The sequence below is a fragment of the Halichoerus grypus genome, chromosome X (genome assembly GCF_964656455.1).
Source record: "Halichoerus grypus chromosome X, mHalGry1.hap1.1, whole genome shotgun sequence".
Taxonomy (NCBI): Eukaryota; Metazoa; Chordata; class Mammalia; order Carnivora; family Phocidae; genus Halichoerus; species Halichoerus grypus.
This window is the reverse complement of record NC_135727.1, coordinates 33,814,749-33,839,418: the sequence shown is the minus strand read 5'-3', so window position 1 is coordinate 33,839,418 and position 24,670 is coordinate 33,814,749. Positions and strand designations below refer to the sequence as shown.

At 41.0% G+C, this 24,670-nt stretch overlaps 1 long non-coding RNA gene and 1 pseudogene across 2 annotated transcripts in view; both read right to left on the bottom strand.

Annotated features, from left to right (window-relative positions):
• The window catches only part of LOC118534338 (uncharacterized), a 173,070-nt gene that overhangs the window by 100,234 nt on the left and 48,166 nt on the right, over positions 1 to 24,670 (bottom strand). The window lies entirely within an intron of this gene.
• Positions 97 to 532, bottom strand: LOC118540720 (ubiquitin-like FUBI-ribosomal protein eS30 fusion protein pseudogene; annotated as a pseudogene).

Below are 24,670 nucleotides of genomic sequence, written 5' to 3'. Positions count from 1 at the left end.
CAACACTTGTTGTTTCTTGTGTTTTTTATTTTAGCCATTATGACAACTGGGAGGTGATATCTCATTGTGTTGTTGTTATTTTTTGGCTGGACTGAGTGGCTTTATTAGGGAAAGCCAGGATTACAGTGGATTTCAGAGTTGGCACTGAGGCCCTTCTTCTTGCCAAAGGTGGGCACAACATTGACAAAGTGCTGGTTGTACTCATCCACTGCTTGGCTCAGCCTGTCTTCTTCTTCCGTTTCTCCTGTCTGGCCACCTTGGGAGTCTGCCCTCTTACTTTCCCAGCACGGGCCAGGGAACCATGGACTTCACCTCCAAGCGTGGGGCCAGCTACTTCCGGGGCAATCAGAGCCTACACTCTACACTGACCCAGGATAGCCTCATCCTCTAGGGGTGTGCCTGCCAAGAGCACAACTTGATCTTCTGGAATGATGACCTCCAGTGAGGCTACATGAGCCTTTATCTGGGCAACCATCTCCTGGCTGGTCACCTTGAGGGTGTGTAGCTCCTGGGCGTGGACAAGGAGCTGCATGTCAGCTACTGACCCGTGGCCGCCACAGCCGCTACCACCTCATTGTGGCTTTGATCTGCATTTCCCTGGTGGGGAGGGACTTTGAGCATCGTTTCATGTGTCTGTTGTCCATCTGGATGTCTTCATTGCAGAAATGTCTGTTCACGTTTTCTGTGCATTTGTAAATGGGTTATTTGCGGATTTGGTGTTGAGTTGTATAAATTCTTTATACATTTTGGATACCAACCCTTTATCGGATGTGTCATTTGCAAATATCTTCTCCCATTCAGTAGGTTGTCTTTTAGTTTTGTTGTTTCCTTTGCAGTGCAGGAGCTTTTTATTTTGATATAGTCTTAATGTTTATTTTTGCTTTTGTTTCCCTTGCCTCAGGAGATATATCTAGAAAAATGTTGCTATGGCCAAAATCTGAGAAATTACTGCCTGTGCTCTCTTTTAAGATTTTTATGGTTTCAGGTCTCACATTTAAGTCTTTAATCCATTTCGATTTCATTTTTGTGTATGGCGTATGAAAGTGGTCCAGTTTCATTCTTTGGCATGTAGCTGTCCAATTTTCCCAACACCATTTGTTGAAGAGACTGTCTTTTTCCCATTGCATATTCTTGCCTCCTTTGTGGAAGATTAATTGACCATATAATAGGGGGTTTATTTCTGGGCTCTCTATTCTGTTCTATTGATCTATGTGTCTATTTTTACGCTGGTAGCATACCTGTTTTGATTACTACAGCTTTGTAGTATATCTTGAAATCTGGGATTATGATACCTCCCATTTTGTTCTTTTTCAAGATTGCTTTGGCTGTTTGGGGTCTTTTGTGGTTTCATGCAAAGTTTAGGATAATTTGTTCTAGTTCTGTGAAAAATGCTATTGGTATTTTGATAGGGATTGCATTAAATCTTTAGATTGATTTGAGTAGTATGGACACTTAAACAATATTTGTTCTTCCAATCCATGAGCATGGAATATCTTTCCATTTGTTTGTGTCATCTTCAATTTCTTTCCTCAGGGTTTTATAGTTTTCAGAGTACAGGTCTTCCACCTGCTTGGTTAAATTTATTCCTAGGTATTTCATTGATTTTGATACAATTGTAAACGGGATTATTTTCTTAATTTTTCTCTCTGCTGCTTCATTATTAGTGTATAGAAATGCAATGGATTTCTGTATATTGATTTTATATCCTGTAACCTTACTGAATTCATTTATCAGTTCTAGTTAATTATTTTTAAACCTTTCTACTTCTATAAACTTTGATTTACTTTTCTGCTTTAGTGAAAAGACCATTTTATTTAATATAGAATATGTATAATCAGTAGTGATACTCAAAATATTTAACAACTTGTACAGCATGGACCCTGACCAATCAGATACAATGCCAGTTATCAACCACCAGTGGACAAATGTCTTACTTGCTGTATCTCTAATAACCAAATGTGATGGTTAATTTTATATGTCAACCCGATGGGGTCATGCAGTGCCCATCTATCTGGTTCAACATTGTTTCTGGGTGTGTCTGTGAGAGTATTTCCAGATGAGATTAGCATTTGAATTGGTAGACTGAGTAAAGTAGACTGCTCTCCCCAATCATTCAATCTGTTGAAGGTCTGGATAGAGCAAAAGGCATAGGAAAGGAGTTTGCCCCTTCTCTGCCTGACTGCATGAGCTAAGATATGGGTCTTCTACCCTCAGATTAGGAATTAAACCATTAGCTCTGCTGGTTCTCAAGCCTTCAGTCTTGGACTGACCTATGCCAATGGCTTTCCTGGGTGTCCAGTGTGCAGATGGCAGATCATGGGACATCTCAGCCTCCATAATCATGTGAGCCAATCTCTCTCGATAGATAGATAGATAGATAGATAGATAGATAGATAGATAGATAGATAGATATCTCTTACTGGTTCTGTTTCTCTGGAGAATTCTAACTACTACACTAAACTAATAGGAAGCTTAGCTGAGCAAACAATGAAGACATAACTAAGGCTCTGCCCACCCTTATGACACTGCATCTGATTTACACACCTAGTACCCAGGGGAAAATAAATAGCTTCACCAGCACTGGTTTTAGAAGCCAGTTATGACTGCATAACAATATGGATGCACTTAATACTATTAGCTGTCCACTTAAAATGATTAGATAATAAATTTCAGGTTATGTGTTTTTTCCACAATTAAAAATGTTTTATTAAAAACTGCAAATGAGGGGCACCTGGGTGGCTCAGTCGTTAAGCATCTGCCTTCGGCTCAGGTCATGATCCCAGGGTCCTGGGATCGAGCCCCGCATTGGGCTCCCTGCTCAGCAGGAAGCCTGCTTCTCCCTCTCCCACTCCCCCCGCTTGTGTTCCTGCTCTCGCTGTTTCTCTCTCTGTCAAATAAATAAATAAAATCTTAAAAAAAAAAACTGCAAATGATGGGGCACCTGGCTAGCTCATTTGGTGGAGCATGTGACTTTGATCTCGAGGTTGTGAGTTTGAGCCCCACGTTGGGTGTAGAGATTACTTAAAACTAAAATCTTTTTTAAAAATAAATAAATAAATAAATACAAACTGCAAATGTTTTTAAAAGCCAGTCATATATGTTTGTAAAGTGTTACGGACCGAATGTTTGTGTCCCCTCAAAATTTATATATACTGAAGCCCTAACCCCCACTGTAATGGTATTTGGAGATGGGGCCTTTGGGGGGTAATTAGGGTTCAATGAGGTCATAAGGGTAGGGGCCTGGCCTGAGGGGATTAGTGACTTATTAGAGGAGACACCAGAGAGCTTGCTCTCCCTTTCCCCACCCCACTGTAACACAAAGAAGTCCTGTGAGTGCAGGGCGAGAAGGTGACCATCTGCAGACCCAGAGAAATGGCCTCAGAGCAAAACCTATCTTGTCAGTACCTTGATATTGGACTTCCAGAACTGTGAGAAATAAATTCCTGTTGTTTAAACCAAGTCTATGGCATTTTGTTATGGAAGCCCAAACTAAGACATAAAGATTCCAGTTTTTAGGGAGGCCTAGGTGGCTCAGTCAGTTAAGCTTCCAACTCCTGATTTCGGTTCAGGTCATGATCTCAGGATCGTGAGATCGAGCCCCGCCCAGCGTGGAGCCTGCTTGAGATTCTCTCTCTCCCTCTGTCCCTTTCCCTCTCCCCCTTCCTCTCTCTCTCTCTCAAAAAGAAAAAAAAAAATTCCAGTTTTCAAACTTTTCTCATTCATATGAGGCCTTTATATTTCTTATGTTTAAGGAAGTCAGAGAAGGATTTATACCCCCATCCTGATGGCATTCTGTGTATAGGCCCTTTTTCTACAGTACTTTCTTGGTTATTTTGAATATTGAGTACTCTAGTGTGCTAAAAAGACAACAGACCCTTTAGTGTTTATCCAAAGAATGATAAAGTGATCTTCTCTTTCCATGTTTTTGGAACTCTAAGTGAACATGTTAATATTTATTTCTGATAAGTTGTAGCTAACATAGGGGTTTGTTTTGTCATTCCTAAAGTTAGTTAGGAACATTGAGGTCTTTATTTTTCTAGTACATTGCTTTGAAGAAGTTGCTTTGACCTTTCTAACATATTAGTGAGTAGTTTATGGCTTGGCTTAAATGCTCTAGTGCTTTCCTTTGCATCGTCTGTAACAGACACAGTCATGAGGCTGTACATCATGCCCCACTTTCTATCGTGAAATTCAGTCAACAAATGCCAGACAAGGACCTCCGCAGACCCTTGTCTGAGGTCAAACCATGTAGACACGCCACACAGGGCTGAAGTGATAAATTTGGAAGCCCTTCTTCTTCTTTTTTTTTTAATCATCTTTTCTTCTGTTATTGTACTTGTCTCAGACAAAATACATATTTGCTCTGATTCCTATGGTTGAGACTTGGATCAAGATGACCTGATTTGCAGCAATCTGACCAGGGACATCCAAATTCCATTTAATCTGTAGAGCTTAGAATGATTTGCCCTACAAAAATAAAAGAATGGAAGTCTTTATACTTCATTTGTCTCCTACATCTTCAAGATCTAATTTCCCTTCTGTACGGAGGAAAGCAAAATTTTGGCCAAAAATCCGTAGAAGGTAGACTTGCTACACGTAGAACAATGTTACTTTGGTATAGATTTCTGAAATTAGCTTTCATCTAAAGTGCTTCAGGGGCGCCTGGGTGGCTCAGTCACTTAAGCATCTGCCTTCCGCTCAGATCATGATCCCGGGGTCCTCGGATTGAGCCCCGCGTTGGGCTCCCTGCTCAGTGGGGAGTCTGCTGTTCCCTCTTTCTGCCATTCCCCCCACTCATGCTCTCTCTTTCAAATAAATAAATAAAATCTTAAAAAAGTAAAGTGCTTTAAACCAGCGATGAACTTTTCTAATCATATTTTCGATATCATTCATTTTTTTATTTTAAAAGATCATTTACATGGCATGATGGAGTAGTCAATGTAATCCAATGGCTGACTCTCTGACCATTTTGGTAAACCTTGACAGTTAGGACAAACAGGCTGGGAGCAGTGTGCTGATCTGGGAGAAGAGAGCGTGAGGTTCTCCGTGCCGGGTTCTAGATACCCAACCCCAGAGCAGCAGACAATGCTATGTTACTATCTGAGGAGAAGGCCACATAGAAAATGAAATGAAACGATCCATGCAGATGAAATGTATGTGGGAAAAGAATAATGTACACAAATAGAAGTAAAGTATTAGTGGGTTTTGATGCTCAATGAAATGCATTAATTCAGATGAACATTTTCACTCGTATTTGGATTTCCCATTCATCTTTCAAATTGTTGCGTGGCTTTTAGCCAGCATACTTACCTTTCTGGACACAACTGCAAGCATACTGTTCTATTTTGTAATTTTAAATTATAATTTAAAAGTGTTTTAATTAATATGGATTCAAATAATAACTTTTTTAAAAGGATACTTTTATATAAAGTCTCTCAGTCAGCTGGGAGGTGGTTTGATAAGGTGCAAGGGGAACTGGCTTTGAAATCAAGGAGACATGGGGCGCCTGGCTGGCTCCGTCAGTAGATCATGTGACTCTTGATCTCAGGGTTGTGAGTTTGAGCCCCACGTTAGAGATGGCTTTAAAAAAATAAAATCTTTAAAAAAAAAAAGAAATCAGGGGCGCCTGGGTGGCTCAGTTGGTTAAGCGACTGCCTTCGGCTCAGGTCATGATCCTGGAGTCCCGGGATCGAGTCCCGCATCGGGCTCCCTGCTCGGCAGGGAGTCTGCTTCTCCCTCTGATCCTCCCCCATCTCATGCTCTCTCTCTCTGTCTCATTCTCTCTCTCAAATAAATAAATAAAATCTTTAAAAAAAAAAAAAGAAATCAGGGAGACAAGTTGTGGGGCTCAGGTAAGTGATTTAACTTCTCCATTCCTCTGTTTCTTCATCTGTAGAATGGAGACAATAATGGTATCTACCTTTTAGACCTCAAGACTGTAATATAAATGAATGCAGATAAAATGCTTGGCATGTTCCAAGCACTGAATAAATATTAATTCTTTACAAATCCCTTAGAATAAAAGTATTCTATCAGGAGTACCACTGGAGAATCTCAGTAATATTGCCGCATTTTTTTTTTTTACAGTATTTGCCGTATCTGTTATGCTTCTCTCTCCATCGCCCCCTTAATTTTTCTTGTTTATCCTCTTAGTTCTTTTTTTTTAAGATTTATTTATTTTAGAAAGAGAGAGAGAGAGAGAGAGAGAGAGAGAGAGAACGTGAGTGGGGGAGGGGCAGAGGGAGAGCAACTCAAGCAGACTCCCCATTTAGCATGGAGCCTGATGCAGGGCTCCATCCCAGGACCCCGAGATCATGACCTGAGCCAAAACCAAGAGTCAGATGCTTACCTGACAGAGCCACCCAGGCGCCCCAATCCTCTTAGTTCTTTTTAATGTATTATTTATTTACTAGTTTGATTTACCAATGTCGTGTTTATCCTCGAGGGGTACTGCTTCTTTTCTCCTTCTATCTCTGGCCTTTCATCTGCTTTTACTCAAACCTTGATTCTTCTAGGAGCTATAAGCTCTGAGGTATGTTAAGTGTTTGACAGATTCTTGTTCAGCAGTTAAAGCCCTTCAGAGGAAAGGTAATATATAAATGAAGTGAGACTAGTATATTACTTTAGTGATGTGACTGGATTTTTTTTTAAACACACTTGCCAAAACTTATTTTTCAAGTAAGTGCTGTTATAGTCAAAGTAGTCACTGTGGGATTTCATCCATTTGTCTGAAATGGCATAACTTTTATTAATAACATGAGGCTCAGGCAGTAAATATACTGTGCTCCAGCAAGTATGTTTTGTACCCCAATTCAGGGGCATCTTTTCAACCTTCACACTCCATCGACCAACTGCCTTGTGGTCCCACTTCCCAGATTCCCCATTACAGGGACCAGTCATTATAATCACTTCCTCACATTCAAGCTCAACTAGCTTACCCCTTGCCTTGTCTTACACACTTGGAAAAGCCCCCACTTCAGTTAAATCTAACTTTCTGCCTATCCTCCCCTTGCACCCCTGCTACTGAATGTAGATGCGGGAAGAAACCACAACCACCCACTTCAAATAGATCCTCAAGGCTGTTCCAGAATCAGACTACATTTCCTAGTGCATTCATTCTCCGTCTCTCATAAATATTTCCCGTTTCTACTCTCCTCGGACTGTCAACATTTCTTCTGCTGCCATTATTCTCACCTGAGAGAAAATGGAAACTAGAAAAGGACCCCCACAATCACCACCACCGTGTGGACGCAGCTACCTGCTGTGGAACTGTGTGTGTGCGCCCATGTTCCTATCTAATGCCAACCCTTCCAGGACACCCCACCCCCACTCACCTACTCCAGGACATCACCCCAGCCATTCAGCCTTCTCTCTCCTGTACCTTCCATTTTCTACTTTCTACTGAATCACTGCCATCAGTATTTTAAACATCTGTTCTTTCTCCCATCTGAAAAAAACTCTTCATTCCACATCTCCCTCTAGCAACCCCTCCCCTCATTTTGATTCTCTACCCCATAGCAAAATTCCTCAAAAATAAAAACTGTCCTTAGTCCTATTCTCTTTTTAGAAGCCACCACAGTCAAGCTTCTGCCACCATCATTCCACAAAAACTATTCTTTTCAAGATCACCAATGGCCTTCACGTTGACAAATCTGATGTTCGATTCTCAGTTTCAACCTTACTTGCTTTATGAGTAATAATTGTTGTAGTTGATCACTCTTTCTTGATTGGCTTCCAGGACCCCACGGTCTTCTGTTTCATTGGCTTCTCATTTTCTTCTTTGCTGGGTCCTCTTATTAACTTCTAGAACCTAGAGCTCAACCCTTGGTCTTAGTCTCTTCTTTATCTATTGAACCTTGGGGCACTCTTTCGTAATCTCACCCATTCTTTAAATACTATCCATATGCTGATGACTTCCAAATATATAAATCAGAAGTCTCTCCTGAACTCCAGACTCACATACCCAACTGTTTACCTACCCTCCCTATTTGGATGTCTAATGGGCTTCATACCCTTCACAGACACAAAATCAAATTCCTGATATTTCCCCTCAAACCTGTTCTTCCCACATTTTTTCCTTATCTTAGTAAAGAGCAACTCCATCTTTCCAGTTGTCCAGGCTAAAAAGAAAATCTGCTACCCTTGTTCCTCCCTTTTTTCCACTACCCACACCTTATCCATCTATGAGTCCTGCCAACAATACTTCCAAAACATATCTAGAATGCGACCACTTCTCACCACCTCCACTGCCGTGGTCTCAGTGCAAACTATTCTTTTATTTTTGGTCTGGATTACTACAATAGCCTCCTGACTGGTCTCCACGCCTCCACTTTTGCTCATCATCCCACAGAGCCTACTCTCAACACAGCAGCCAGAGGGATTCTGCAGATCTCATAACTCGTCTTCTCAAAAACCACATTTCTCACAGTAAAATCCAAAATTGTTATGATGACCCATAGGGCCCTACCAGACCTGATTCTCTGTTTCCCCTCGGAATTCATCTCCAGCCACTCACCCCCTTGCTCACTTCAGCTCATCCACACTGACCTCTTATTTCTAAAACCCCCCAGTCATTTTCTTACCCCAGATCCTCTCCCCTTGTTCTCTGAACTTGTAATATTCTTCCCACAGGCATCCACATGACTCACTCCCTCACTTCTTTCAAGTCGTTCAGTGTGACTTTCTCTGACTATCCTCTGACTACCCTATCTAAATAGGGTAGTCACCCTTTCAACCACACTTTTGCTGAATTATTTTTTTCTTCATCACCAACTAACACATATTCTACTTATTTGTGTTGTTTAATGTCTACCCACCAACTATACTGTAAGTTGATGAGGCAGAAATTTTGCCTGATTTGTTCATTGTATCTGCAGGATGTAGAACAGAGCCCAGCACATAGTAGGTGTTCAATACATTTTGTTGGATAAGTGATTTCTTCCTTGAAGACCCCCAGTAGACAACACCTCATGTTCTGAAATGTGGCATACTGATCTGAGATTCTAGGAAGGGCAGTGCTAATTTTAAAACAACAAACACAAAAACTTAGAAGTAAGATAAAGGAAATAACAGAATGGGATTCCAAGGAGAACAAGATTGCAGGGATGAGAAGCTGAGGAACAAGGGAAGACTAGGCAGTGAGGGGTGAACAGCATGAACCCTTTGATAGGGATGCAATCAGTCATCAGACCCCTAAGTCCATGGTGTGTTTTGTTAATGTCCACTTGTACTGGAGTGAGCATGGTCCAGTGTGACAGCTGGGTGGGACCAGGAATACACTGATTAAGTTAGAAATGTCTGGGAACATATCCCAGGAACCATTTGGATATGAGGATTTCCTACTCTTAATTGTGAGTTCTTGGTTGGTGGAGCCATTGAAAGAGTTACAGAGGATAGAGAGGGTCTCTCATGATTGCATTGTATAGTGAGTGGAGAAACCACACCATCTTGGATTTTTCTTTGAATTCAGAGCTTTAGAAGCCAAATAAAGCTCCCTTTTCATGAAAATTAATAATTAGGTAGGAACCGATAAGAATGTCTCCAAGTGCAGGTTTGATGGTAGAAGAGGTGGTATTTGGTAGATGTACGAATAATAAGCAATAATCTTGGGGCCCGTGGGTGGCTCAGTCAGTTAAGCATCTGCCTTCAGCTCAGGTCATGATCTTGGGGTCCTGGGATTGAGCCCTCCATCAGGCTCTCTGCTCAGTAGGGAGTCTGCTTCTCCCTCTCCCTCTGTTCTCTTTCGCTTGCTCGCTCTCTCTCAAATAAATAAATAATCTTTTTAAAAAGATTTTATTTATTTATTTGACAGAGGGAGACACAGTGAGAGAGGGAACACAAGTAGGGGGAGTGGGAGAGGGAGAAGCAGGCTTCCTGCAGAGCAGGGAGCCCGATGCGGGGCTCGATCCAAGGACCCTGGGATCATGACCTGAGCCGAAGGCAGACGCTTAACTGACTGAGCCACCCAGGCGCCCCTATTTATTTAAATTTTTAAAGAGATTATTTATTTATTTTTGAGCAAGAAAGTGGGGAGGGAGGGGCAGAAGGAGAAGCAGCCCCCCCCCCCCCCCACTGAGGAGGGAGCCCGACCTGGGACTCGATCCCAGGACCCTGGGAGTCAAAGGCAGACACTTAACTGACTGAGCCACCCAGGCACCCCTAAATAAATAATTTTTTTAAAAAAGATGAGTGGTTTCCAGGTGTTCAGGGGGAGGGAGAGATGAATAGGTAAAGCACAGGTGAGTTTTAGGGTAGGGAAACTATTCTGTATGATACTGTAATGGTAGATACATGATATTATGCATTTGTCAAAACCCATAGAACTGAACACAATGGTGAATCTTCATGTAAACTATGGACTTTAATAGTGATGTATCAATATCAACTCATTAATTGTAATGAATGTACCTCACTAATGCAAGATTTTAATAATAGGAATTGTGTATGTGTGTGAAGGTGTACATGGGAATTTTCTGTATTCTCGGCTCAACATTTCTGTTTCACACACACTAGGATGGCTATAATTAAAAAGATATAATAACAGGTGATGGTGAGGATGTGAAAAAACTGGATTCCTCGTAGCTTTATGGTGAGAAGTTAAAATGGTGCAGCCGCATTGGAAAAGCTTGACATTTCCTCGTAACGTTAAACAGAGATACAATATAACCCAGCAATCCCTCTCCGACAGATATATTCAAGAGAACTAGAAAAACATCCACTAAACACCTTGGCCACAAATGCTCCCAGCAGCGTTATGCACAACAGCTAAAAGTAAAAACAATCCAAATATCCATCACCTACTGATGGACTGACCATAGAAATATGCTAAATGAAAGAAGCCACTCACAAAGACTCTATTGTATGAGTCCATGTATTTGATCAAAAGCACGATCAAATGGGACTCTTAAATGGAACAATTCTGCCTTGAAACACCTCCTCCCTTTCCCCACTGCTCCTCTTTCCCCTCTTTGGTGGCTTCTCTTTCTCCTCCCACTCCTGACTATAGACTTCCCCCGGAGGGTTCAGTCCTTACACTCTGTAATGGATGTGAATTTGTTGGGGGTGGGGGTGCAAAGGGAAGACTGTAGGGTACTGAATAATGGTCTCCCCAAAAGATACATCCTCATCCTAATCCCCAGAAACTATGAATATTACCTTGTATGGCAAATAAGTGGATAGTAATATTATAGGACAAAAGATTCCATTAAACGAAGGATCTTGAGAGGAGGAGTTTATCCTGTATTATTTGGCTGGTCCCTTAAAGCAATCATACTTATCTTGATAAGTTGGAGGCAGACAGAGTTTGGGGACAGAAGAAGAGGTAATGTAAACACAGAGAGGCAGAGGAGGAAGAGACTGGAGTGATGTGGTCATAAACCAATGAGCTCCTAGAGCCACCAGAAGCTGGAAGAGGCAAGGACTGAAACTCCCTTGGAAACTTTAGAGAGAGCAACCCTATTAACTCCTTGATTTTGGACTTCCGCCATCCAGAACTGTGAGATAATAAATTCTTGTTGCTTCAAGCTACCCAGTTTGTGGTAATTCGTCACAACAGCCACAGAAAACTAATACACTGCCTTTTTGATTTCTGTGGACTCATTTTCTTGCTCAATAAGTCATAGCCTGTGGGCTCTAAATCTCCAGGAGCCAGCAGAATTGCAAGGAGTCCTCAGATCCTTGTATGAAACAAGCCTGGTATTAGGTCATATACATTTATCTTGCATACACATCTAATATTTTTTTCAAACATGTCCATATATGGTGCTTAATAGAATGTTAACTCATAATGTATTACTAAAGTCATAGTAGCTTTCTGTCATTATAAAATGTCTCAAATAATGAATATTGAAAGTAATACTATTATGTAAGCTTATAAATATATTTTTTTATTTAAGTTTTACTGTAAAATAAACATAACATAGGGGCGCCTGGGTGGCTCAGGTGGTTAAGCGTCTGCCTTTGGCTCAGGTCACAATCCCAGGGTCCTGGGATTGAGCCCCGTGAGCCTGTTTCTCCTTCTCTTTCTACCATTCCCTCCCGATGGTGCACTCTCTCTCTCTCAAGTAAGTTTTTTAAAAATCTTTAAAAAAATAAACATAACATTAAATTTACCTTTTAAACCATTTAAAAATGTACACTTCAGTGGCATTAAGTACATTCACAATGTAGTACAATCATCCACCATCTAGTTCCAGAACTTTTTCATCACCCCAAAAAGAAACTGCTCACCCATTATGCAGTCTTTCCACAATACCTCCTCCCTGCTGCACCTAGCAACCACCGATCTATTCTATCCCTATGGATTTGCTTATTCTAGATATTTCATTTCATTTCAATGGAATTATACTTCTATGTCCTTTTTTTGTCTGGCTTCATTCACTTAGCATGTTTTCAAGATTCATCCCTGTTGCAGCACACATCAGTACTTATTCCTTTCCATGGCTGAGTAATAGTCCATTGTATGGTGAAGGGAGGAAGGAATTTTCCTCTGTCCAAGGTTCCTCTAGGTGGACTAAGAATTAAATTTACATGAGACGGATTAACAGGAGAAACAATCCAACTTCATTACTTGCGCGTGAAGGCCCGATAGTGAAATTAAGACCTAAAGAAATGACTAAGGCAGGCAGTTTTTATACTTTTTCAAGTAAGGAATTCTAAACAGAATTTGAGCTGGACTAGTAAATTAGTAAAAAGTAACAGGATTTGTTTATACAGGCTTTTTGGCTCTAAATTCCTTATCTCTGGTAATAAGGATGCCTCTTTACCTCCAGGTACAGGGAGGGCGCCTTTCGCACAGATTTATTTCCTTTTTTCAGGGGGACAAGAGGAGGTTCTGAGTGTCCCTGCACAGGCTGTTTTTTAAGTAGCTTTAATTTATAATAATCAAAATGCCATCGTGGTACATTTGGGGGTGACCTGTCCTTGGCCCCTACAATGGATATACTAATTTTGTTTATCCATTCATCCCCTGATGAATGTTTGTGTTGTGTCCATGTTTTGACAATTGTGAATAGTGCTGCTATGAACATGGGTGTACCTGTTTTTGTTTGAACACCTGCTCTCAATTCTTTGGGGATTTATCTAGAAGTAGAATTGCTGGATTATATAGGAATTCTTTGTTCAATTTGTTGAGAAACTTCCAAACTGTTTTTCACAGTAGGTGCACCATTTTACATTCCCACAGCGATGTACCAGCGTCCTGATTACTTCACATCCTCTCCACATCCTTGTCAACACTTATTATTTTCTGGGCTTCTTTTATATTAGCCATTCTAATGGGAGTGAAGTGGTATTTTATTGTGTTTTGATTTGCATTTCCCTAATGATTAGTGATGTTGAGTGTCTCTTCGTGTGCTTGTTGAACATTTGTGTATCTTCTTTGGAGAAATGTGTGTTCAAGACTTATGGCCATATTTTAATTGGGTTGTTCTTTTTGTTGTTGAATTATAGGAGGTCTTTATATATTCTGGATCCTACTCTAATCAGATATATGATTGCAAATATTTTTTTCCATTCTGTGGTTTGCCTTTTCACTCTCTTGATCCTGCTCTTTGTTGCAGAACAGGATTTCTGTTTTTAATGATGAAATCCATTTTATTTATTTTTTTCTTTTGTTGATTGTGTGTCTGGTATCATATTGAAGAAATCTGCCAAATCCAATGCCATGAAATTTTACCACTATGTTTCATTCTACAAGCTGTATAATTTTAGCTTTTTTATTTAGGTCTTCAATTCATTTAGAGTTAATTTTAGTATCCAGTGTGAGGTAGAGGTACATCAATCTTTTGCAAGCGGATATCCAGTTGTTCCATTTTTTATATGTTTGATATTAGGAAGGGATCCTTAGAGGTACATCAATCTTTTGCAAGTGGATATCCAGTTGTTCCATTTTTTATATGTTTGATATTAGGAAGGGATCCTTAAGTGATACTCACTGCAATATTCTTTATAGTAGCAAAAAACTAGAAACACAATATATACTCAACAATAGATTAGTAAAATAAGTTGTGATGCACCCTTATAATATTATATAGAAATAAAAATAGTACTCTGGGTAAATATTTATTGTAATAGAAAGTTGTTCATAAAAATATCATAAGCGAAAAATTAGAAGTGATTAAAATGTAGTAACTGCATATGTGTGTGTGTGTGTGTGTGTGTGTGTGTGTGTATACTGCATATGCATTGAGAAAGATTTTATGGGCTGTACCCCAAGGAGCCAATTGTGGCAGTCTCTGGTGGCGATGAGTGTATTTTTTATTGTCTCAAATTTTTAGATAATGAACAATTACTTTTTCTAATTTTTCAGAAAGTTATTGTCTTATGAGTAATGAGTAATCTTCATTCTCTAAAAGGTCAGAAGTGATGGTTCTAGTCTGTACAGGCCTCCAGGGCAACCTGTTCCAGCCTGTGTTAGCTGACTTCCCCATCCCTGGCATCTCGCCTATCTGATCTCTAATTTCTCTCCGATACTTCTCGTTAAAGCAGGCTACCCCGTCAAGTTTTTCTACCACACAGCCCTTGTCTGTTGAATGCATCCGGCAAGAGGACGTGTGGGGGGTGGAACACAACAGTCGCAGTGACCATCCCCCAGCTTCTGTTAGCCCTCATTTCTATTCCAAGTCTGTGGTTAAGTTGGTCAGAAGATCGGTCTTTTTTCTGAGCACACCTTCATGAACCGGGGAATTGTTACTAGGGCAAGTGGAGGTGTGGCAGAAACTTGCAGAAGCTGAAAGGAAAGAACAGAAGGAAAGGAAAAATGTCCCACCAAGATCTTTGTTTCTAGTTAAGACTGACATATGAGATCCAACATATGTAGTAGCAACAGTTGCTCTCTAACCTAGCAAACTTCTGTTCTTGCTATTTTTATGAATGCTGATTATGAAATTTTATTGCTGGATCTGCTTGCTCTTAAACAGTTCTAGTCAAATCTTTGGATATAGCATGCTGATCCGCAACCAACGTTTAGATGCTTTTCTCCTTTGTGTTTAATGGATTCCAGGAGGCCTGATCTCTTGCCAATGTTTTCTTTGTGATTCCATCCAATGACTATCAGGCAGACACAGTCAATTTCTCAGAACCTCTCTCTCTCTCCCTCCCTCCCTTTCTCCCCCCACCCTCATTCTCTCTCAAAAAGATTGTATTGATAGCATGGGCTTAGAAGTTCAACAGTGTGTGAGTTTTATTTGTTAAAAGAGATTTGTTTTTCTGAAATGATATCTCTACTATTTGAATTCATAGTTGGGATGAAATTCCGTCAGAATACATTAATCAGCAGTTTGTATCTCTTTGGCCCCTTTTCCGTTTTTTTTTTCCTTCTGGATTGCCACAGGGTGCTTCTTCCTGTTATTCGCATCTGTCAGAATCTTCGTCACAACATTTCTAGAAAGTTCCTTTTTAGCTTAAGCTCTTTTCAGCCAACATCCAGATAACTCATTTGAAGTAAGCAAGAACATCTTTGATATCGGATCCTAATTGAACTCAACCTTTGTATACAGCTTATACTCTTCATTGAAAGTTTCATATTCCCAGAAATCCACAAACTTTAGGGAGTTCTAGCTCAAGAACCATTTTTCCGTATTTTCTACTCTTTGATCTTTCTCCTGTGCCTGCTTGAAAATATAGACATAATATCTGTGTCCCTGTGGATATTTTCCCCTGAAGCTGTATTTCTTTCTCCTTTAGAAGACAATCTAATTCTTTTTGTTGAGTTCCAGTGTGTTTGGCACATGTGGGTACTAATAAATCATAAATAGGAAGCCTAATGCTCCTAAGACAGGAAAACAGTTTGTCATATGCCTATGGAAAATTACCCAGGGCATTTCTCCATAAGCTTTATTAGATTCCAGAGGAGAATAATTTTTCTCCATATTGTCCCAGTTCTGTAGATGTAACAGAACCACCTTGCCTGTGTATTTATACCCTATAGTTCAGCTCCAAGTGTAAGGGCACAAGGGGTTGCTGACTGGAGAAAACCTTGTATGTGGCACCCCTTTGGTCTTCATCATAGAAGATCATAGCCTCCTTGAAACAGTCTTCCTGGGGCACCTGGCTGGCCCAGGCAGAAGAGCACCTGACTCTTGATCTCAGGGTCGTGACTTCGAGCCCCACGTTTGGCGTAGAGATGACTTAAATAAAAAAACTGAAAAAAAAAAAAAAAAGAAACAGTCTTCCCTTCATTTCGTCCTTGATTTTACCCTCTTTCAGTTTTTTCCTTTTATCTGCTCACTCCTCTGGCATCTTTGTTGTTTCCTTCATTGTATTTATATTGTTGATTCTTCCATTTTTTAAAAAGATTTTATTTATTTATTTGAGATCGAGAGAGAGAGAGAGAGAGAGAGAGAGAGAGAACAAGCACCAGTGGGGGGAGGGGGCAGAGGGAAAGGGAGAAGCAGACTCCCCGCTGAGCAGGGAGCCCAACTCGGGGCTCAATCCCAAGACGCCAGGATCCCGGGATCATGACCCGACTTGAAGGCAGATGCTTAACCGACTGAGCCACCCAGGCACCCCGATTCTTCCATTTTTGATCAAATTTTAACTGTTGGCGTTCCTCAGGGAATGGCCCTTTCTCCTTAGATGAATTCATTCATTCCCAGGATTTCAGTTACGTGCCAGTGACACCATCCTACATTTTCATACTGAACTTAAAAGCTGCCTACCCCGGGGATCTGATAGGCACCCAAAATTCAACAGGACAACAAATATCCTCAGGACTTATACCAGCTTCCCCCAATTCCTGTTCTTCCTTCAGTGCTTTGCATTTCAGTTAAAGGCACCACCATCCACCTAATTACTAAAGTCAGAAAACCAGGAGTCAACTTCAACATTACAGTCCCTCTTCTGCCATCGAGTAATCACTAAATTCTCTTAATTCTACCTCTGACATCTCCCTCAAATCTGCCCACTTCTCTCCATCTTCATTACTAGGACTCTAGCTAGCCAACATGTATCACTGCCTCTAGCTCTACTCCTGCCCAGCCCTCCAATCCATTTTACACACTGTATATCTAATGACCTTTTTAAAAAAAAAAAAAAAAAGATTATTTATTTGAGAGAATGTGTGCGGACACAAGGGGGAGGGGCAGAGGGAGAGAAACAGACTCCCCGCTGACCCGGCCCATGCAGGGCTCAATCTCAAGACCCTGAGATCATGACCTGAGCGAAAACCAGGAATCAGATGCTTAACTGACTGAGCCACCCAGCTGCCCCTTTAATGACCTTTTCAATATGTAAATCAGATCTATACACTGTTGAACAAGAAAACCTTTCAATGGTTTCCTATGACTCTTAGGGTAAACCCAAATTCTCGCCCTTACTATCCTTGAAATAGCCTGGCCTTTTTTTTTTTTTTTTTTTTTTTTTAAGATTTATTTGTCAGCGAGAGCACAAGCGGGGGAGTGGGAGAGGGAGAAGCAGGTTCCCCGCTGAGCAGGGAGCCCGATGCAGGACTCGATCCTAGGACCCTGGGATCATGACCTGAGCTGAAGGCAGACATTTAACCCACTGAGCCACCCAGGCATCCCTAGCCTGGCCTTCTTTTACATCCTCCAACATGCCAAGTTCCTTACCAGCTCAGATCCCATGCATATGCTCTTCTATTTGGAATATTCTTCCATACCTTCTCCCCCAATTCCCAGTTTAATTTTCAAAGGAAGGAAGGAAGGAAGGAAGGAAGGAAGGAAGGAAGGAAGGCAGGCCTCTAGAAATAATACTACATAAACTATAGATGGCAGCAGTTAGGGAATTCTTTGGTTCACCTAATAGCAAACACACCACACAGAAAAATATAGAAGTCCTATAGGAAGTCCTTTCTGTTAAGGCCTGCCTCTTGGTATGAATTAACATAATCGAACTTTGTTGTTCTTGTTGGTATGGCAATAATCTCTTCTATACAGAGAAATGAATAACTGAAAAAAGATGTTTCTGCAGTGTCCACATGGCTACTGCTAAAATGTTGCATGAAAAATGGAAATTTTATTCTGTCATCATGCAGACATAAATCCAGATTTTTGACTGAACGTTTCCATTTTTATCTAAATATTTGTGGTCTGTACACATTACCTCTTTTATTAAGCTATCCACTTATTTTCAGGAATCTTTAAAATATGGTACTTATGTTATCAAACTAGATTCCTGTGGATCCGAAGCCATCTGTGAGGCTAAAGATGAAAGAATTGTTTTAATAACATCTGGATGATAAGTTTTCTCAAAATGATATTTAATGGCAAGACAGAACGTCACAAAAGGATAACAGTGAGATGGCATTTGAGTTGGATGGTGAGTAATTCAATAATTTTCTTTTTTCTTACATTATTTACATTTCATACATGTATTTTAAAAGATAAATTGCCTTTGCTTTGTGTTTAACTATATATATATTTCTTTGTCCAGTGATAGAGAAAGGATATTGCCAATAGGAAATGTTAGAACAATGCCCCATCTTATCCAAATTTATCCCTAGATTTCTCAGAGTTTAAAATAAATAAGAGGCAAATTGTCCCAGGCATGTAACCGGATACTGTCCAAGGCCTGTCTCCTACTGTAACAGGTGTGCTTTCAATGGCCTTTTATTGCTCTTTTTATCCCCCTCTTGTTCTGTTGTCCCCTAGAGTCAACAGCTGTGACTACTGTTTCGTCTCCATAGCACCCAGATTCCTTTCTTCTGTAGAGTTTCATTGATCTCATTTTCCTAATGCCTTTGTTTTCCTATTGATTACGCTGCAGTGTATAGGGCAGTAGGTCTTTGACGCTGAAGCTCTATTTAAATCTAGTTTTAATACCAGAAACTCCAGAAGTTTGTGTAAATTACACAGAAGCTAACTCTTTCTGGGCAAAGCCCAGAAACACCCTGGCTCCCTATGTCAAGCTCTATAGCCCTGTGGCCTGTTAAGAATGACCCAGGACACCAAATAAAGCAGTTACCCTAAGCCTGCCTTAGGCCAGGCATACATCCCCCTCTTCAAGCATTCATTCCTCACTCATTCAAAAGCTATTCATTGAACAACTACTTTGCGCATGGCATTGTACTAGGAAATAGAGATAAGAGATGATTAAGATATAGTCCCTGCCCTTAAGGCTTGAGTCTTGGGGCACCTGGGTGGCTCAGTCGGTTAAGCATCCGGTCATGATCTCAGGGTCATGAGATCGAGCCCCTTGTCGGGCTAGGCATGGAGCCTACTTAAGATTCTCTCTCCTTCCCTCTCCCTCTGCCCCTCCCCCTGCTCATGCTCTCTCTCTCTCTCTCCCTCAAATAAAATCTTGACTTTTTAAAAAGATTTATTTATTTTAGAGAAAGTGAGCAGAGGGAGGGGCAGAGGGAGAGGGAGAGAAATCCTCAAGCAGATTCCCCACTGAGCACAGAGCCCAATGTGAGGCTCGATCCCAGGACCCTGAGATCATAACCTGAGTTGAAATCAAGAGTTGGATGCTTAACCTATTGGGCCAGGCGCCCCAAGACTTGAGTCTTATGGTAGAGACAGACAATTATAAAATATGCTAAGTTAGGATGGAAAACTATAGGATCACAAAAGGAAAATACTATAGTGTCAGGAAAGCTTCCTAGAGGAAGTGAAATCTAAGTGGGGCTCTAAAGGATCTACGGGAATTAACTTCACTAAATACTAGAGAACAGCTATCTCAAGGCAGCATTTACAAAGGCACAAAACCTTGAGATAACATGGCTTATTGGGTGAATTAGCAGTAATTCCTCATGGCTGGGACAGAGTTTTCAAGGGAAGGGTAAGGAGCAAAGTAAAAGAAGCTGAGGAAGAAATCAGGGACAACTCAACTAGACCAATAACCATGGGCTTTATCATTGAGGGAAGTGGGGACCCACAAAATGTTGTAAGTGGGGGCATGATATCATTGGAATAGCACCTTCAGACTGGTGGCAGTATGGAGAAATAGATAGGAAAGAGTCGCAATTGGATGCCGTTGCAATAATCCACATGAGAGATGAGGATACACTGAACTAACACATTGGTAGAGGGAATGGAGAAGAAAAGGCACATTCAAGTAATATTTAGAAAGTTGAATTGCCACTATATGTAATCATATAGTTATGATACAACATGGGAAGCTCTATAATAACAGTAAATACAAAATACTACCTAAAAGAGGGCTCAGTTGGTTAAGCATCTGCCTTCAGCTCAGGTCATGATCCCAGGGTCCTGGGATCCAGCCCCACCTTGGGCCCCCTGCTCAGCAGAGAGCCTGCTTCTCCCTCTCCTCCCCACTCATGCTCTCTCTCTTGCTATCTCTCACTATCTCTCTCTCTCTCTCTCTCTCAAATAAATTTTAAAAATCTTTAAAAAATAAAGGAGATAGCAAACATTTTATGGAAGGCTTGGATGAGACTCTAATGAGAAGATGAACTTTCATGTTCCCAGGCAGAAGAAACAACATGTGCAAAGACACAAATGAGTGAAACTATGTGTTCAGTGAATGGCTTGACTGGTACACATGTATGCACGTGTGTGTGTGTGTGTGTGTGTGTGTATGTGTGTTCAGCAACAGAGCACTTTTTCCCAGCTAAATCTTTCTCTAAACCTTAATGTTTTAAAACAGAAGTGATGAATCGATTCCTCGGGCAGTTTAAAATTTTGACAAAATATGTCATAGTTTGCATAACTCTGAAGCACACTGCCCTATTAATCCTTACGGAGCCCAGTTGAAAACTTGCTGGGTCACAACTTAGTCTACTTACTGAAGGCCAGATCACTGAATAAGGCTTAATGTGATCATCAGACTATATAAACAGGAGCTACACGAGCTGCCTCATATATGTCCGTTGTTCCCTGAATCCAAGTTGTGTGCCATATACTACCTAAGGCACTTCAAAGACATGTATTTAAGCCCTGCAGTTATGGAGAATCTGGGAAACCATGTAAATGGCTGACTTCACTCATGGTACTCATCCTCTCTTTACTGTACTCAGTTCCTTTGTCCAAAGGGTCACTTGCATTTCTGCAGTCCTCCCCCACCTCCGTACCAGCCCTCTACACGTTAGTCTGAATATAAGTAAATGAATGCCTTGTCCCAAGGATGCGAGTCATGTATGCAGGTTGAGTTCTGGGTCGAGTATGAGTTTTGGGGTCCCATACCACAATGACTCAACACTGACTCTTTTTTAAAAAAGATTTATTTATTTATTTGAGAGAGAGAGGTGAGAAGGGGCAGAGGGAGAGGGAGAGAGAAACTTCAGCAGACTCCACACTCAGCATGGAGCCCAACGTGGGGCTCCATCTCATGACCCTGAGATCCCAGCCTGAGCTGAAACCAAGAGTGGGATTTTTAACCAACTGAGCCACCCAGGTGCCCCTCAACACTGACTCTTTTATTTTTTTAAAAGATTTTATTTATTTATTAGACAGAGAGAGCATAAGCAGGGGGAGAAGCAGAGGGAGAGGGAGAAGCAGGCTCCCCACTGAGCAGGGAGCCCGATGCAGGGCTCAATCCCAGGACCCTAAGATCATGACCTGAGCCAAAGGCAGACACTTAACTGACTGAGCCACCCAGGCGCCCCAACACTGACTCTTTTAAAAAAGTGTATATTATAGGGCGCCTGGGTGGCTCAGTCGGTTAAGCGACTGCCTTCGGCTCAGGTCATGATCCTGGAGTCCCGGGATCGAGTCCCACATCAGGCTCCCTGCTCAGCAGGGGGTCTGCTTCTCCCTCTGACCCTCCTCCCTCTCATGCTCTCTGTCTCTCGTTCTCTCTCTCTCAAATAAATAAATAAAATCTTTAAAAAAAAAAGTGTATATTATAGTGTCTGGATGGGATCAGTAGGGATAATGCCTTCCTCCCTACTCCAATCCCCTGCTTTTCATATTATTCTGTTTTATGGGTCAAAGTTGTTCAAACAGCACATACTTCTAGGATACATGCAGACTTTAAAGAGACACATAGCCAGGTTTTGTTGTGTGTTTGTTTTTAACCAATTACCAGATTTGTAACTTCTATTTGTACTCTTTCCTAAACTTGATCTGCATGAGAACGTACCTGACGGTTCTACTTTCCCACCCTCCCTTGTCCTTCTTTCAAAGAAAGACATGTCTCTAATTCATCTCAAGGCTTACCTTGGTATCCAAGGTGAAAAAAACCTCCTGGAGACCAGACAAAGGCACCACTGGAAATATTGGTGTAGACATTGAGAAAGTGAATTACTTTGATGATGAGATAACAAATACTTTTATAAAGACTGGTAGTTTTTAATGCCTTGCTATCAACAGAATCAGAAGAGGGCTTAACCAAGTTGTCATTTCATAGATCATTACATATAATTTTGATGATACATCATTAAGTAATTTCTTGAAATATTATTCAAAAAGTGCTAAATTGAGTGATATTATTTTAACCAAATACCATTCATTCCCGTCCAATTATGTAAAAAAAGATTTCTCAACACTTTTCTCTGTTAAAAATGCAGAACTTGGGGGGCACCTGGGTGGCTCAATCAGTTGAGCATCCGACTCTTGGTTTTGGTTCAGGTCATGATCAGGTCGTGGAATCGAGCCCCATCGGCCTCACGCTCAGCACGGAGTCTGCTTGAGATTCTTTCCCCCTCCCTGTCCTTCCCTTCCCCACTCGCTCACATGCACTCTCTCTCTCTCCAATGAATAAAATCTTTATTTAAAAAATGCTGAAATGGGTCTCATTCTAAAAATAAGCAACATTCATCCACAGATAAATGAACTACATTTTTAAAAAATCCTCTTCTACCACTTAAGTGATATATTCCCAATAATACTCTATTTTATGTTTATTAATTATAAAGTTTTATATTTGTGTTATCTTAATCAGTTGTGTACTACTGGTTATAATGAAAACAGTCTCAAAGGCTCAAAAGCCTGACAGTCACAGGAAATGAGCATTTTTCACAATGTGAGTTTATATATGCTTTTATGGCAGAAATTAGGTCGTGATGATCAAAGACTTCCAAGAATAAAAACATATTGCATTAGGATTGGGGTAGAATGAAAAGAGTTCAAGAGAAAAAGGTTGGATATAAAATTTCTGACTGTTCAAAAGGAGTTTGTTCGTGTATCTTTTAAGTGGATCATGGTGGATATCAAACCGCTATGGTATTTGGTTCCACTTAATACATTTCAAAGAGGGATGTGACAGTTTTATTTCTTAATGTCAATATTTGCAATATGCCAGAAATTACATCATTCACAATATTTGAACTTTCATAAATACCTCCATAAAAAGTTGTTAGGTGTAAACGTTAGGTTATGGGGCATATAGTTTTTCCAAAATTCCTTTAGAGGCTACGCAAGTGAAAACATTTGAAGACCACTGTCAAAAATGGAGAATTAACTAGGGGCTGCTTAAACCCACCTGCGGCTTGGGGGGTTCTTGGCCTCAAGAGTTTCCGAGGATGAAGCAAACTGGAGCCATTGTGTCACTAATTTATTCCCTTTGCAAGCCAGAAACAAGGACTCTTTCCAGGCCATCCACAGGACCATCTTTCCCACCCACTTCTCCCGTTAACCCCCCTCCCCACCTGCCCCTTCACTCCCACTGAGCCCTGTTTCAGCTACCCCTGCCTCCCCTCTCCTAATTTAGACTTCCAACAGGACCTTCTCTCCTCCCTTTGTCTGAATACAAATACTCCTATAGTTAAGGAGAGGATAAATTCAAAAGAGCTATAAGTTGATGTGTTCAGAAGTCAAGAGAGCCTTAAGGTTGCCATCCCCGGAAACATTTATAAGCAGCTGCTGTGAGTATCGGGGGCTGAGGGCTCACAGCTGCCTCTGTTCTCTGGAGAATTGCCTGGCGCTGATAGGAGCTGCTCACCAAGAAGGTGACACCCCCGCAACCTGGCCCCATTTGGAAGGGGCCCCTAGCCAGAGATTGGTAAGAGCTTCGAAAGGCTTTTCCCTTGCCTCTACAGCAAGCAACACGGCTGTGTGGTTTATGCTCCAGAACCTTCTGCCAAAAGTCAAGTCAGTGTGGGGCTGTCCTTCTCAGCTCAGAAACCAAATACACGTCTCCTTGTTGTTGATATGTTCTATCAGGCATCTTTCCCCCAAATAGGCCAGTTTTGAATACACTGAAAATCTGTTAAGATAAATACCTTCTCCCAACGCCAAACCCCTATGATCTCAACAGTAGCTGGTATCTCCAAGAACTCTAGCAACTGTGTTAGCCCTTCACCCTCTCTCAAATGCTTTTCATATTATTCTGTTTTATGGGTCAAAGTTGTTCAAACAGCACATACTTCTAGGATACATGCAGACTTTAAAGAGACACATAGCCAGGTTTTGTTGTGTGTTTGTTTTTAACCAATTACCAGATTTGTAACTTCTATTTGTACTCTTTCCTAAACTTGATCTGCATGAGAAACCTGATCTCACTTTCCTGTGTAAATTCAAAGTCCTCAGGGGTGCCTGGGTGGCTCAGTCAGTTAAGCTTCCGACTCTTGACTTCAGCTTAGGTCATGATCTCAGGGTCATGAGGTCAAGCCTCCCCAGGCTCCGCGCTGGGTGTGGAGCCTGCTTAAATTTCTCTCTCTCCCTCTCCCCCTCCTCTCTCTCTCTTTATTCCTCTCAAGAAAAAAAAAACCCACAAAAATACAGTGTAGTACTAGAAATGTATTTTCTCTTTCTTATGATTCCCTTAATAACATTTTCTTTTCTCTAGCTTACTTTATCATAAGAATACAGTA